The sequence below is a fragment of the Erythrolamprus reginae genome, chromosome 6, assembly GCF_031021105.1.
Source record: "Erythrolamprus reginae isolate rEryReg1 chromosome 6, rEryReg1.hap1, whole genome shotgun sequence".
Lineage (NCBI taxonomy): Eukaryota > Metazoa > Chordata > Lepidosauria > Squamata > Dipsadidae > Erythrolamprus > Erythrolamprus reginae.
Genome location: NC_091955.1, coordinates 42,514,909 through 42,528,729, shown reverse-complemented (window position 1 = coordinate 42,528,729; position 13,821 = coordinate 42,514,909). Strand labels below are relative to the sequence as shown.

General features: G+C 46.7%; 1 protein-coding gene across 5 annotated transcripts in view; it reads right to left on the bottom strand.

Moving 5' to 3' along the window:
- The window catches only part of TBC1D30 (TBC1 domain family member 30), a 156,020-nt gene that overhangs the window by 79,024 nt on the left and 63,175 nt on the right, over positions 1-13,821 (bottom strand). The gene's annotated exons all lie outside the window — the stretch shown is intronic.

The following is a 13,821-nucleotide window of genomic DNA, read 5'->3' as shown; positions in this document are numbered from 1 at the left end:
CTTCTCTCTACTCTATCCTTCCTATACAATGTATATCCTGGTATGGATATTTCCCAATCATTAGAATCCTTATACCATGTCTCAGTTATGGCAACCAGATCCAAATTATTTCTAGATATTGTTCTGTCGGGCTCTCTGGTAGACACCTCCCAAAAATTCACAGGTACAAATTTCAGACACACACATGTTTGAAAATTCAAAACACTGTTGTTCATAATGAAAATTCACTTAAACTAAGCCTTCTTTTGGTATAGCAAAGAGCACTCGTCTCCAAACAAACTGGTAATTTGTACAAGTCCCTTATCAGTTCTGTGATACTTAGCTTGCAGCTGTGAGGCAATTCACAGTCCTTCTTCTTTCACAAAGTGAAACACACTTTGCTCTGGTTTAGTTTCAAAGCGGGGAAAAATCAGCACACAAAAGGTCAAAGTCAGTAAAGCAGTCACGAAACACAACGATCAGATAATCCTCCATAATGGCCAAACCCACAGGCTGCTATTTATAGCAGCCTCACTAATTACCACAGCCCCACCCAACCACAGGTGGCCTCATTTTCTTTGATAATAATCTCTCAGTTGTTGTTCCCTATGCATTGCTCTCCGCAAGCGTGGCTGTATCATTAACTCTTGTTCTGAATCCAAAGAGGAGCTAGATAATTGATCTCCTTCTGAGCTGTCTGCCACACTCTCCTCCTCCTTGTCACTCATGTCTTCTTGGTCAGAGGAGCCTTCATCAGCAGATTCCACCGGGGGCAAAGAAGGCCTGCAGCATGTGGATGTCTCCCCCACATCCACAGTCCTTGGGGCAGGAGCTGGGCCAGAGCTAACCACAACAGATATTATGGCCATTAACTCACAGAGCTTGTTGCTCAAGCTTCGAGCATTTGTGCACATTACCCGAAGAACATTATTATCATTATTTGTTTGTCCTTTATCCTCAACAACTACATCTACTTCATTTACAGCTCCGTTTTCATAAATTTCAGACCATCTGAACGTGTTCTAATGAAGATTTGAAAGGAAACAACAGCCACCTACATCCCAGACACACCAACAACAGCCAAACCTCCTATAAATGACCCCATCCCACTGGGTTCACAACTCCTGGTGATCAGAGAAAATGAATTGCAAGATCCATTTCACAGACAGAAGCCAGGAAAAGCACCAGGCCCAGACAAGATAACTCCTTCTTGTTTAAAAGTTTGTGCTGACCAATTGGCCCCCATCTTCATCCAAATCTTTAACAAATCACTAGAGATATGCCATGTCCCTTCCTGCTTGAAATGTTCCGTTATCATCCCAGTGCTGAATAAACCTCCATCAAGGAACTGAATGACTACAGAGCAGTTGCTCTAACATCTGCACTTATGAAAATCTTTGAAAGGCTAGTGATGTTCCACTTGAAAACCATCACGAATCTACTGTTAGATCTGCAATTTGTATACCGAGCAAACAGATCAAAAGATGATGATGTTATATGGCTCTGCACTACATCCTACAACAGTGATGGCGAACCTTTTTTTTCCTTGGGTGCCAAAAGAGTGTGGGCACACACTATTGCAAATGTGCGAGTGCCCATAGCTCAATGCCTGAGGAGGGCAAAAACAGCTTCCCTCACCTCCTGGAGGCCCTCTGGAGGCCAGAAATGACCTGTTTTCCAACTTCTGATGGGCCTAGTAGGCTCATGTTTCACTCTTCCCAGGCTTCAAAGGTTTTCCTGGAGCCAGAGGAGGGTAAAAATGTCCTCTCCCATCCCCCCAGAGGTTCCTTGAAAGCCAAAAACACCCTCCTAGAGCCTCTGTGTTAGCCAAAAATCACCTCGCCGGCACACACATACATGTTGTAGCTGAGCTAGGGCAACAGCTCTCAAGTGCCAGCAGATATAGCTCTGCATGCTACCTGTGGCACCCGTGCCATAGGTTAGCCATCACTGTCCTACAACATCTTGAATCTCCAAAGATCTACGCAAGCATCCTCTTTGTAGACTTTAATTCAGGATTCAATACCATCATTCCAGACACTCTTCTAACTAAATTAGCTAGAGGTACCTGAACACAAAAGTAAGTGGATCTCAAGCTTCCTAACAAACAGGAAGCAGCAGGTGAAGTTAGGCAAAATTCAGATCAGATACCTGTACAATTAGCACAGCCTCCGGCCCAAGGCTATGTTCTCTCACCACTTCTCTCTATATACCAATGACTGCATTTGAAATGATCCATCTGTTAAATTACAGAAGTGTGCAGATGATACAGCAGTGATTGGTCTCATTCAAGACAATGATGAAACCATATACAGACAGGAGATTGATCGACTAGCCTTGTGGTGCGACAAGAACAATCTGGAACTGAACAAACTCAAAACCATAGAAATGGTGGTAGACTTTAGGAGAAACCTTCTCATTCTACCACCTCTTACAATACTAGACAACACAACACAATATCAACAGTAAAGACCTTCAAATTTCTAGGTTCTATCATATCTCAAGACCTAAAATGGTCACCTAGCATCAAAAACATCATTAAGCACAACAAAGAATGTTCTTTCGGCGCCAATTCAGGAAGCTCAAACTGCCCATAAAGCTGCTGACACAGTTCTACAGAGGAATTATTGAGTCTGTCATCTGCACCTTTATAACTATCTGATTCGGTTCTGCAACCCAACAAGACAGACACAAACTTCAGAGATAATCAGAACTGCAGAAAAACAATTACTGCCAACCTACCTTCCATTGAAGACCTGTATACTGCATGAATCAAAAAGAGGGCGGTGAAAATATTTGCTGACCCCGCACATCCTGGACATAAATTGTTTCAACTCCAACTCCTCAAAACGTCACTATAGAAGAAACAACTAGACACAAGACAACTAGACACACAGTTTTTTCCCAAGTACCATCACACTGCTAAACAAATAATTTCTTCACCACAAACTATTCACTAAGGCTGCATTAGCATTATTATTACTATTAGTTTTCTCATTGTTCCTATCACCTGTTTTGCCAGGCCCTTCCCTAGTAGCCCCCCAGTGAGTTTGGAATGCAATTCAAACACACACGTCACAGAGAAAAAGAAAGTAAGTTTATCCAAATAGTTTTTGTGAGCACACACTTTCAAAAGAGCCAAATGTCTCTCACCCAGAAAGAGTCCTTGAATGCGGCAAAAAGCAAAACAAATGAGCAGATAAGGCCACTGTGAAACTTTCACAGCCACCCACGTCAATGAATCCACAAGTGTTATTTAACTGTGAAGTGTCCAAAAGTCAGTAGAAGTCCTGGAATAATTCAAACAGTAGCAATGGTCTTTCTCCAACGGATAAACGCTCACATGCTCCCCAACGCCCATAATTTATCCCCAAACACATTAACCTAATTGCCTCTGAAACAGATGTTCTCCCTTATCTTCGGTGACGCCTGCACAGCTGGTCCCTTCTTGCCACAGGTGGATCTTCCTCTGACTCTGACATCTCACTAATTGGAGCACTGACTGATGGGCTGCCTGCACCAATCTCTCCGTTTGATTCCTCTCCCTCACTGTCTGTCCTTGACCGTGAATCAACTTCATTATCAGAGTCTGATGGCAATAAAACAAGTCTCTGTGATCCAGAGGATTCTCCGAAAGCCTCATCCAAAATCCCCATTGCAGGAGCTGGCCCAGAGCCAACCACAACACCACCACCACCCTGGAACCCTGTGCAAAGGACCGGGCTTATTCGGGAACTGTAAGTGAAAAGCCCGAATGAGCTCAGGGGCATCCACCAGGGTGGCCTACACCCAAGAACAATCATCCGGGTCACCCTCAATCCATTGTGCCAAATATTGCAAACAATCCTCCATCCATCGTGAATCCCGAATGGCATGGATTGGGGCATCAGGCAGATAATCCCAAACACAGGGTGCAGACAGGGTGGATACACTAAGATGGAGTCGGCAGTCAGGATGAACAGGAACCAATAGAGAGCGATGAAACACCGGGTGAATTCTCATGTTGGCAGGCAGGGACAGACGATAGGCCACAGGGTTGACGACCTGCTCAACAGGGAAAGGGCCGATGAAGCGTGGATCCAGCTTCCGACAGGGCAACTCCAATGTAATGTGTTTTGTGGACAGCCACACTTGATCTCCTACAGCCAACGGAGGAACGTCACGACGGGACCGGTCAGCATATCTCTGATAGTCTTCCTCGGCTTTGTTGAGGTATCTCTTCACCATTTCGTGTACTGACTGTAGTTCAGACAGGAAGTCCTCCACAGACGGGACTGGGAAATCCAAAAGGGTCAACAGGAAAAAATGGGGATGGAAACCATAATTAATATAAAAGGGCATGATTCGCGTGGACGTGTGGCGGGAGTTATTGAAGGCAAACTCAGCCACTGGAAGACAGCATGACCATTCGGACTGCCGGTCCAACACAAAGCACCGCAGGTACCTTCTCGGTGCCACCATCGGTCTGAGGGTGCTGCATAGACACTAAACAGACTTGCACCTGCAAAGCTGATATCAGTTCCTTCCAGAATCGTGCCATGAATTTGATCCCCCTGTCTGACACCACCCGGTCTGGAAGGCGATGGAGCCAGAAAACATATTGTATAAATAACTGGGTGGCGACTTGAATCGTGGGCACTCGGTGGCAGGGAATAAAACGTGTCATCTTTGTCAACATGTCCACCACCATCATCACCGTGGTGAACCCCGAAGACAAGGCCAGATGGGTCACAAAGTCTATGGACACAGCCCCCCATGGCCTCTTGGGTGTCGACAAAGGCTGCAACAGCCCAGGCAGGGCCCCTATGGTGGACATGGCCACATGGCAACGCTCACAGGTATTCATGTATGATTGCACATCATTGCAAAGCCGTGGCCACCAAAACGTTCATGACACTAGTTCCAAAGTCTTGAACAGCCCAAAATGACCAGTGGCAGGATTGTCATGACACTGGGACATGATCAGGCCACGAAGTGGCCCTGCTGGAATGTACAGCTACCCATGGTACTGGAGCAGACCATCTGAAAATGTCTATGGAAAATCGGGCCCAATCTCCCGCACCAACTGAGCCCTCTCCACTGCATCTCTCAAATGCGCCGACGCAAATCCACGGGGTTGTGCATGGCAGCCAGGGCTTCCGTGCGCAAGATAGTTTGCAATGGGGCCTGTTCTTTGGGATGCAGATACTCTGGTTTTTGGGATAGGGAGTATGCTCGAGGGTTCTGGTAACTCGGCGTATATCAGATCCAAAAGTTGAATCGCGCAACGAAAAATGACCAATGTATCTGCCATTGGTTTAACTTTTGGGCCGTTTGCAGAAACTCTAGGTTCCGATGATCCGTCCGGACCTCCACCTGGTGCCGAGCTCCTTCAAGATGATGTCTCCATGTCTCAAAGGCAGACTTAACAGCCAACAATTCCTTCTCCCAGATTCTGTAATTCCGCTCAGAGGGCTTGAGTTTGTGGGAGTGGTAGGCGCATGGGAACAGAGTACCGCTGTCCGGATGGGCCTAGAGAAGTACAGCTCTGAAGTGTCGGTGTCCATGACAAATGTCCATGACAAATGGCTGACGCAGGTCTGGGTGCTGCAGCAGGGGTTCCTTCATGAAGGCTTCCTAGAGAGCCACAAATGCCTGCTGCTCAGCCTCACCCCACTGAAATGGCACTTGTTTCTGCAACAATTGGGTGAGGGGTGCGGTCAGGGTGGCAAAACTTGGAATAAACGTGCAATAATAATCCACAAAGCCTAACAGTCTCTGCACGTTCTTCATTCTCCGCAGGGGTTGCCAAGTTTTCAGAGCTGACACCTTGCCTGGGTCCATGGCTATGCCCCCTGGAAAAATGACGTGCCCCAGGAATTCTATGGTGGTACGAAAATACTGGCCCTTCTCCAACTTGGCATACAACCGTTGCTCCTGTAAGCATTGCAGAACCCAGCACAAGTGATGCAAATGACTGGACTGTGAGGGAGAGTAAATAAGAATGTCATCAAGATAAATGACAACAAAATGATCTAACATATCCCGAAAAACATCGTTCATCAGGTGCTGGAAGACCGCGGGGGCGTTGGTGAAAGCAAAGGGCATGACCGTGTATTCAAAGTGCCCGTACTGGGTGACGAATGCCGTTTTCCACTCGTCCCCCGGTCGTATCCGCACCAAATTGTATGCACTTCTTAAATCTATTTTGTTAAACAGTTTGGCGGATCGCAGACGCTCCATTAGCTCTGGGATCAATGGCAACGAGTACCGGTTGTGCACAGTGATGGCATTAAGTCGTCGGTAATTGCGACAGTGTCGCAAATCCCCGGTCTTTTTCTTCACAAACAAAACGGGCACAGAAAGGGGCAAGGTCGAGGGCCTGATGAACCCTTTAGCTAGATTCTTTTCAATGAAGTCCTTGAGGGCTATGAGTTCAGGCTCAGACATGGAATACAGCCGACTGGCAGGAAGCTTGGACTCAGGGATGAGTTCAATGGAGCAGTCATATGGCCTATGCAGCGGCAGCAGATCCGCCTCTTTTTTGTCAAAGACATCGGCGCACTCTGAGAGATAACATGGTAAAACAGCCCTGAGTGGTGCAAACATGACAGTGAAGGTCCACACACTGCAGACTTGGGAAGGTTACAACATTCTGGGGCCACACCACATGAGGATCGTGCGCATGTAAATACCAAAACCACAAGGAAATGGAGGCCTTGGGTGACGTAGAACTGGAGAGCCTCCTCGTGTGTCCTGATGACCATACACACTGGCGGGGTCTGAAATTGGCTGGGCCCGGAAAGCAGGACTTGCCCATCAATGGTCTCAACTGTTAAAGGGGGATTAGCAGGACACAACAGCAGGGAAAGTCGCTGTGAAAAAGCCTCATCCAAAAAGTTTGTGGTAGCCCCCAAATCCACGAGGGCATGAGCCGCGAGATACTGGGTACCTCGTTCTGCGAGGAGTTGTGCTTCAAGAGTTAAGTGTCAGTATGAGCCAGGGTCATTAGCCAAAGAATCCAGAGAGGGCTGGATACCAGCCCGACCTAGCGTTACCACCAGGCCGGGCTCCCCTCATTTCCCGACAGGGCCTCCGGCTGAGTTGCAACAGTTCACGGGAGCCAGCACCGGTGAGTCAGGAGCCATGGTCGGAAGAGGGGGTGCAGAATTGGGAGCCGACGCTGAAGTGATCGGGATGGTGGCAGCTGCCATCATCCGCCGCTTGCGAGGACAGGAATTTGCAAAATGACCTGCCCCCCACAGTAATAACAGAAGCCCTCCGCCCGCCGATGAGTCCTCTGCATAGCGGACACATAGAATCTGGCGAAGCTCAAGTCCATCAGTTCCTCACGAGCCTTTGGAACCGAACGATCCAGCAGATGTGGAGGCAGGGCTGGCACAAAACATCGGGGCACAGGAACTGGGCACTGAATGGGCACAGACGGCACCCCCTGACGTGGAGCAGGGACAGGCACAGTGCCAGAAATGCGGGGGGAAGGTCCGCATGGCTTGATGCACCTCTCGGGACAGCAGCTTGGCTTCAATGCCCAAATAGTGCTGCTTCAGTCCGTCCAGGGTGCAAGGCAGGGCCTCATGAACCAACTCATCCAACATGGCCTCCGACAAGCCATCCTGGAAGGCTTCCAGCAACGCAGCCTTGTTCCATGGCACCTAAGTGCTGAGGCCACGGAAGTCACTCATATACTCAGTCAGTGGGTGCAAGCCTTGCTTCAACATTTTCAACGCCCTCTTGGTCATCTGCTCCCGCACCATACTGCTGCCTCAGCCGGTTACAAAAACCGTTGTAGTCCTGAAGCAGCTGATCATTACGGTCCAGCAACAGTGACACCCACACTGCAGCTGGGCCAGCCAACAAGCTGCAGAGGAAAGCCACCTTCTCTGCATCCATGGGAAAATGCGCCAGTTGTGCATTTATAAACAGCTGCACCTGGCTGAGGAAGGCAGGAAACTGACAGCGGTTTCCCCAAAGCTTTTCAGGGATAGCCACAAAGCACTTCCTCCGTGCTTGAACCACCTGCTGAACAGGATAGGCTGGCTGCTGAGATAAGTGAGTCACCTGAATCTGCAGGGCAGCCACTGTCTGCGTCAGGGCTTGAATTTCCTGATGTAAAGCCTCAAAGACGGCCTGCATTTTTGCCATGCCTTCAGCCATTCCAAAACAAATGCAGGAAAACAAAAAAACAGGAACAGCCCACGAAACTTGATCAGTGTGTGTTTAATAATTGGGTGTTTATTCTGTTATGCCGGGCCCTTCCCTAGTAGCTCCCCAGTGGAATGCAATTCAAACACATACATAGCAGAGAAAAAGAAAGTAAGTTTATCCAAAAAGTTTTTGTGAGCACACATTCTAAAAAGAGCCAAATGTCTCTCACCTGGAAAGAGTCTTTGAATGTGGCAAAAAGCAAAACAAATGAGCAGATAAGGCCACTGTAAAACTATCACAGCCACCCACCATCAATGAGTCCACAAGAGTTATTTAACTGTGAAGTGTCCAAAAGTCAGTAGAAGTACTGGAATAATTCAAACAGTAGCAATGGTCTTTCTCCAACTGATAAACACCCACACGCTCACTCCTCAATGCCCGTAATTTATCCCCAAACACATTAACCTAATTGCCTCTGAAACAGGTGCTCTCCCTTATCTTCGGCGATGCCTGCGCAGCTGGTCCCTTCTTGCCACGAGCCTGCTCACGCTGGCATCCACAAGTGGATCCTCCTCTGACTCTGACGTCTCCCTAATTGGAGCACTGACTGATGGGCTGGCTGTACCCATCTCTCCATCTGATTCCTCTCCCCCACTGTCTGTCCTTGGCCATGAATCAACTTCACTATCAGAGTCTGATGGCAATAAAACAAGTGTCTGTGATCCTGAGAATTCTCTGAAAGCCTCATCCAAATTCCCTGTTGCACGAGCTGGCCCAGAGCCAACCACAACACCACCCATCTCCCCCCACTTATGACTGTAACTTGTTGCTTGTATTCTTACGATTTATATTAATATTGATTTTTCCTGGTTATTTATTTGTACCCTATGTCGATTATTAAATGTTGTACCTCATAATTCTTGACAAATGTATATTTTCTTTAATGTACATATGCACCAAAGACAAATTACTTGTGTATCCAATCACACTTGGCCAATAAAGAATTCTATTCTATCCTATCCTATTCTATTCCATTCCATTCTTTTCTTGGTGAGGGGATAGAGATCATCTCCTAGGCCCCTTCTTTGTGGGGTGCCTCAGGGGTCGGTTCTCTTCCCCCTGCTATTTAATATCTACATGAAATCTGGATAGGGTGTCTCTTCTCACAGTCACTCACGCCCTCATCACCTCAAGACTTGATTACTGCAATGCGCTCTACTTGGGGTTACCCTTGAGAATGTTTAGAGACTATTATTATTATTATTATTATTATTATTATTATTATTATTATTATTATTATTATTATAATCATTATGTCAGTACAACACAGCAAACGAGATCACTATGCTGGATTTTGTATTTCATCACGAGTCGGGCGCTTCCCAAGCACCTAGGACTGAGTGATGTAGCGGCGAATTATGTTTGCCGATCCCAGTAAAGCGGCCTTTTGCAATTGACAGATGGAGATTTTGTCAATTCTGATGGTTTTCAAATGTCCGCTGAGATCCTTTGGCACTGCGCCCAGCGTGCCAAGTACCACTGGGACCACTTTCACTGGCTTATGCCAGAGTCGTTGCAACTCGATTTTTAGATCTTCGTATTTCACTAATTTCTCTAGCTGCTTCTCCTCAATTCTGCTGTCTCCTGGGATTGCGATGTCGATGATCCATACTTTCTTTTTCTCCATGATCACAATGTCTGGTGTGTTATGCTTCAGAATTCAGTCAGTCTGATGTCGGAAGTCCCACAGTAGTTTTGCTTGTTCATTTTCGACCACTTTTTCGGGCTTATGATCCCACCAGTTCTTTGCCACTGGTAAATGGTAGTTCCGGCACAAGTTCCAGTGGATCATCTGTGCCATAGCATCATGTCTATGCTTGTAGTCAGTCTGTGCGATCTTTTTGAAGCAGCTGAGTATGTGATCGATTGTTTCATCTGTTTCTTTACAGAGTCTGCACTTTGGATCATCTGTTGATTTTTCAATTCTGGCTTTGACAGCATTTATTCTAATGGCCTGTTCTTGTGCTGCCAGTATTAGTCCTTCTGTCTCCTTTTTGAGTGTTCCACTTGTAAGCCATGACCAGGTCTTTTCTTTATCCACTTTGCCTTCAATCTTCTCCAAAAACTGTCCATGCAATGCTTTGTTCCGCCAACTGTCCATACGACATTGAGTTACATTTTTTATGTACTGGTCCTTAGCTTGCTTCACCTTGAGAAGCTTCCTATTGTTGACCTCCATCAACGCTGACTCTTTGCTCCCCCTCACATAGTCAGCTAATGCATGCTTCTCTTCTTCTACTGTCTGCTTCACTTGCAAAAGTCCTCTGCCGCCTATTTTCCTTGGTAAATACAGCCTGTCAACGTCACTGCGGGGGTGTAGTGCATGATGGATTGTCATTAATTTTCTGGTTTTCCTGTCCAGGTTGTCCAGCTCTGCTTGAGTCCAGTTCACTATGCCAGCTATGTATCTAATGACAGGTATGGCCCACGTATTTATTGCCTTGATAGTGTTGCCACCATTCAGTTTGCTCTTCAAAATTTTTCTGGTCCTCTGGATGTACTCTTTGCTGATCACAGTTTTCACATGGCCATACTTGATATTATCCAGTTGCAAGATGCCCAAGCATCTGTAGGCTTCTGGCTGGTGGCACTTGATGGTTTGACCATTTGGCATTTCAACGCCCTCACTTTCAGTGATTTTCCCCTTTTTCAGTGCCACTGTGGCACATTTATCCAGGCCAAACTCCATGCTGATGTCATTGCTGAAGATTCGCACAGTGTTGGTTAGTGACTGTATCTCAGTTTCTGATTTTCCATATAATTTCAGGTCATCCATATACAGCAGGTGTGAAATTTTTGGTGAATTCCTAGCAGTTTGGTAGCCTAGGTTTGTTTTCTGTAGGATGAGTGACAGCGGGATTATGGCGATGATGTTTATTATTATTGTTATTGTTATTATTTATTAGATTTGTATGCCACCCCTCTCCGTAGACTCAGAGCGGCTCACAACAATAAAACACAGTACAAATCCAATAGTAAAAGCAGTTTAAAACCCTTAATATAAAAAGCAATCATACATCTCATACAAACCATACATAAAACAAAAACGGTCCAGGGGAATCAATTTCCCCATGCCTGACAACAGAGGTGGGTTTTAAGGAGTTTGCGGAAGGCAAGGAGGGTGGGGGCAATCCTAATCTCCAGGGGGAGTTGGTTCCAGAGGGTCGGGGCCGCCACAGAGAAGGCTCTTCCCCTGGGTCCCGCCAGATGACATTGTTTCGTCGATGGGAACCGGAGAAGGCCGACTCTGTGGGACCTAACCAGTTGCTGGGATTTGTGCAGCAGAAGGCGGTCTCAGAGATATTCTGGTCCAATGCCATGAAGGGCTTTAGAGGTCATAACCAACACTTTGAATTGTGACCGGAAACTGATCGGCAACCAATGCAGACTGCGGAGTGTTGGTGTAATGCATGCAGCCACGTGAGCCATGTTGGGTATACCTATATATACTCATATCAGCCCAGGACTTCATGAGCTGCACTGGCTACTGATCAATCTTCAAACACAATTCAGGGTATTGGTTATTGCCTATAAAGCCCTACATGGCTTAGGACCAGAGTATTTATGGGACCATCTTCTGCCTCACACGTCCCAGCGACTGATTAGGTCGTACAGAGTCGTCCTTCTCCAGGTTCCGTCGGCTAAGCCAGTGTTTTTCAACCAGTGTGCCGTGGCATACTAGTGTGCCATGAGACATGGTCAGGTGTGCTGTGGGGAAATTAAACATGGGTCCCCAAACTACGGCCCGCGAGCCAGATACGACCCACGGAGGCCATTTATCCAGCCCGCCGCCAGCCACCTCCATCCGAACATAAACATTCCCCTCACAATCCCTCCAGCTATCAGTGACAGGAAGAGTGGAGGCACAGGGAACGCTCACTAACCAATCACCTTCTAGGATACATCCCGACCACTAGCAATGAACCAATAGCAGGCCGCCTCTCATCCACACCCAGGAAGGTCCCCGCTTGGGCTGCCGCGCACTTGTCATTGTGTGGCCATGGTGAGTAGTTGAAGCTGCTACTCCTCCCCGTGGTCCCAATTTCTAATTGTGGTTTAAAGCTAAAGTTTGCTGATCTTCCTTTGGACAGTTTTTGGTTATCTGTCGCCAAAGAGTTCCCCATTCTGGCCAACAAAGATTGCTCCCGTTTTCAACCACATATCTATGTGAGCTGAGCTTCTCAAGCTTGACTGCGATAAAAACTAAAAACAGAGAGAGACTGAGGAAAAACTTCATGTGTGTCTTTCTACCATTCCTGCCCTTTTGTGTTCATCGAAACACAAAGCCCAGGTTTCATACTGAGTATAAATACATTTAGAAACTATATTATTAACTATATGTATAATATGTACTGTATTAGAATGTCATTTTGTGTCATTTTGGTTAGTGGTGTGCCCCAGAATTTTGTAAATGTAAAAAATGTGCTGCGGCTCAAAAAAGGTTGAAAATCACTGGGCTAACCAATGCCAGGTGGCGGGACCATGGGGAAGAGCCTTACTCTCATTGCCTTTTTAAAAGCACAGTTCATTATGCCGGCAGGCCTGGAGCCATGAGTGATAACCTTCACTCTGGCCAGTAATATAAATTAGGGATGACTGAATGTTATTTATACTGGGGGGTTTTTTACTTCTTTTTAACTTATGTATTGTAGTATTTTAATCTTTTAAAAGACCCGTTGTACCTACCTGAACGGTCTTCTCGATGCACTGGAAGGAGAGTCCAACATGGGTAATGTACCAATCCTATTGGTAGAGACTGAGTTATAATTAGCATAATAATAGCTACCGCCCCCTTACTGCTCCCATGAGTCCCAGTTTTAAAAACGAAAAAACCAATGTAAGAGGATAACCAACTTTTATTAATACAACTAACTTCAACTCCCCATCTCCGACGTCTCTGAACTTCAACTAGTCGGGTGCGTTTGGACTCTCCTTCCAGTGCATCGAGAAGACCGTTCAGGTAGGTACAACGGGTCTTCTCCACTGCATCTGGAAGGAGAGTCCAACATGGGATATACCAAAGATTTACTGCCCATGGGAGGGAGAAGGTCTTAACTGGGACGTTGGAGATGCACACACTTTCTGTAGCACACGCCTGCCAAACGCTGCCTCAGCAGACGCAAATGAGTCCAACTTGTAGTGCTTAATAAATGCCGTAGGTGCCGCCCAAGTAGCAGCTCTGCAAATGTCTTCTATAGAGGCCTGTGTCGTCCAGGCCGCCGATGTGGCCGCACTCCTGGTCGAATGAGCCGTTAAGCCCTGCGGGGGATCATGACCTCCCGCCCTGTAGGCTTCTAGAATACAGTCCTTTAGCCAACGGCTTATTGACTTAGAAGATAGTCCAAGTCCCATTCTGTGTTGAGCAAACGAAATAAACAAAGTCTCAGACTTCCTGAATGCTGCCGTTCTCCTGATATAAATCTTTAGAGCACGTCGTACATCAACCTTATGCCATCTTAATTCTGACGGATGGTTTCCATGCGTGCAAAAGTCAGGCAAGATAAGTTCTTGTTTCCTGTGGAACAAAGTGTTCACCTTGGGGATGAATGACGGATCCAAGCGGAGTACCACTCTGTCTGGATAAAAGATACACAAATCTGGCCTCACAGAGAGTGCTGAAATTTCTGACACTCTGTG